The following is a 3507-nucleotide window of genomic DNA, read 5'->3' as shown; positions in this document are numbered from 1 at the left end:
TGAAAGACAGTTTAGATACACAAAGGAAAAAACCACTAAGCAAAGCAAAAAATTAAACAGAACAGAAAGATAAAGATGCAACAGCAGAGAGATAACATTCCTACAATTAACCAGCATTTAACAGTAATAACCATTAATGTAAATGGTCTCAATGCACCAATCAAAAGAAACAGACTAGCAGAATGGATCAAGAAACAAAATCCAACCATATGCTGTTTACAGGAAACCCATCTAACCCAGAAGGATACTCACAGACTGAAAGTCAAAGGATGGAAAAATTCTTCATGCAGCAGGAATCCAAAAAAAGGCAGGAGTAGCCATTCTGTTTGCAGACAACGTGAACTTTAAACCAACAATGACCATAAAGGACAAAGAAGGTCATACATACTCGTAAGGGGAAAACTCCAAGAGGAAGAGATAACTATCTTAAATATATATGCACCAAACTCCAGAGCACCCAGTTATATAAAACAATTATTAACAGAAATGAAAACTCAAATTATCAGTAACACAATTGTAACAGGAGACCTTAATACACCACTGACACCAAGGGGCAGATCAACCAGACAGAAAATGAGCAAAGAAATAACAGAACTGAATCACACCTGTGAACAAATGGGTTTGATAGACATATACAGAATGTTCCACCCAACAACATCAGAGTACACATTCTTCTCAGCAGTACATGGATCATTTTCTAAAATAGACCATATATTAGCTCACAGAACATATTTAAGCAAATGCAAAAGAGCTGAAATCATCCCTTGCATATTATCGGATCATAGCGCTCTGAAATTAGAAATTAATGATAAAAGGTACTGCAAAAATTCCGCAAACACATGGAAACTGAATAACACACTCTTGAGTAATCAGTGGGTCACAGAAGAAATTAAAGAAGAAATTAAACAATACCTAAAAGAAAATGAAAATGCAGATACAACTTACCGGAATCTGTGGGATGCAATGAAAGCCGTTCTGAGAGGAAAATTTATTGCACTGAGTTCCCACATCAGGAAAACAGAACGAATACAAATAAATAACTTGATGCTACACCTCAAACAGCTAGAAAAAGAAGAGCAAGTCAAGCCCAAAGCCAAAAGAAGAGAGGAAATTATAAAAATCGGAGCAGAAATCAATGCAATAGAGACTAAGAAAACAATCCAAAGAATCAACGAATCAAAGAGTTGGTTCTTTGAAAGAATAAATAAAATCAATAAGCCCCTAGCCAACCTTATTTAAAAAAGGGAAGAAAAAGCTCAAATTCATGCAATAAGAAATGAAAAAGGAGAAATCACTACAGACCCAATAGAAATACAGAGGATCATCAACACCTATTTCGAAAACCTCTACTCTCAAAAGTTTGATAACACAGAAGAAATAGACAGATTCTTAGAAGCATATGAAGTACCAAAGCTAGATCAAGAGGATATAAAACTGTTGAATAACCCAATCTCTGCTAATGAACTTGAAAATGTAATTAAGGCCTTACCCACCAAGAAGAGCCCAGGCCCAGATGGATTCACTGCAGAATTCTACAAGAAATATAAAGAAGACCTAATGCCGACACTCCTCAAACTATTCAATGAAATTGAAAGGGAAGCAGTCCTTCCTAAGTCATTCCTGGAAGCAAATATTACTCTAGTACCAAAACCTGAGAAAGACCCAACTATAAAAGAGAACTATAGACCAATCTCCCTAATGAACACAGATGCAAAAATCCTCAATAAAATATTGGCAAATAGGATCCAGCAAATCATCAAGAAGATTATACACCATGACCAAGTGGGATTCATCCCAGGAATGCAAGGATGGTTTAACATACGCAAATCAATAAATGTAATCCACCATATCAATAAAGCCAAAAATAAGAATCACATGATCATTTCTATAGATGCAGAAAAAGCCTTTGACAAGGTCCAACACTTATTCATGATAAGAACTTTACAGAAAATTGGAATAAATGGTCTTTACCTCAATATAATAAAGGCCATTTATGACAAACCAACAGCCAGCATCATACTAAATGGCCAAAAATTGAAAGCCTTTACTTTAAAATCGGGCACAAGACAAAGATGTCCTTTATCACCACTCCTATTTAATATAGTACTGGAAGTACTAGCCAGAGCAATTAGGCAAGAAAGAGAAATAAAAGGGGTAAAGATAGGAAAAGAAGAAGTTAAATTATCATTGTTTGCAGATGACATGATACTCTACATAGAAGACCCCCTAAACTCCATTGAAAGACTCTTAGATACAATAAATAAATTCAGTAATGTGGCTGGATACAAAATCAATACTCAGAAATCAATAGCATTCCTATACACGAACAACAAAATTACAGAGAGGGAAATAAGAGAAACTGGACTATTCACATTAGCAAGCAAAAAAATGAAATATTTAGGAATTACTCTTACGAAAGAAGTGAAAGACTTATACAGTGAAAATTATAATACACTGAAAAAGGAAATTGAAGATGATCTCAGAAAATGGAAAGACATCCCTTGCTCATGGATAGCAAGAACAAACATTGTGAAAATGGCCATTCTCCCAAAACTGTTATACAGATTCAATGCAATCCCAATAGAAATTCCATCAACATACCTTATAGATCTAGAGAAATCACTCCTAAATTTCATCTGGAACAAGAAGAGACCTAGAATCGTAAAGGCAATTCTAAGCAGCAAAGACAAAGCAGGAGGCATCACAATCCCTGACTTGAAGTTATACTACAAAGCAACAGTAGTAAAATCAACATGGTATTGGAATCAAAACAGAGCCGAAGATCAGTGGAATAGATTAGAAGATACAACCACAACTACGAACACACTCAACCACCTTATCTTTGATAAAGGAGCCAAGCAGGTTCACTGGAAGAATGACAGTCTCTTTAATAAATGGTGCTGGAAAAACTGGCTCTCCATTTGTCAAAAACTAAAGCTAGACCCATGTCTATCACCATGTACTAAATTAAAATCTAAATGGGTCAAAGATCTGAATATTAAAACAGAAACACTAAATCTATTGGAAGACAAATTAGGTAGAAACCTTGGAGACATAGGAGTAGGTAAAGAATTCATGAACAGGACTCAAACCGCACGGGAAATACTTCCCAGAATCAATAACTGGGACCACTTCTTATTAAAAAGTTTCTGCATGTCAAAAGAAATCTCCAGCATAGTGAAAAGAAAGCCCACAAACTGGGAAAAGATTTTAGTGAACTCTCTCTCAGACAAGGGCCTCTTGTCTAAAACATATAAAGAATTAAAGAAACTCAGACCTCCATAATTCAAAGATCCAATCCAAAAATGGGCATCTGAGATGAATACGCAATTCTCAGATGAAGAAATGCAAATGGCAAATAAATACATAAAAAAATGCTCATCATCATTGGTCATTAGAGAAATGCAAATTAAAACCACACTGAGATACCATCTCACTCCTGAAAGAATGGCCAGGATCAAGAAAACCTACAACAAATGCTGGAGAGGCTGTGGGGAAAAAGGAACT

This window comes from Cavia porcellus, unplaced genomic scaffold, assembly GCF_034190915.1.
Source record: "Cavia porcellus strain 051 isolate PalLab524CR breed Dunkin Hartley unplaced genomic scaffold, mCavPor4.1 scaffold_31, whole genome shotgun sequence".
Classification (NCBI taxonomy): domain Eukaryota; kingdom Metazoa; phylum Chordata; class Mammalia; order Rodentia; family Caviidae; genus Cavia; species Cavia porcellus.
The sequence above is the reverse complement of the archived record's forward strand: the minus strand, read 5'-3'. Positions refer to the sequence as shown.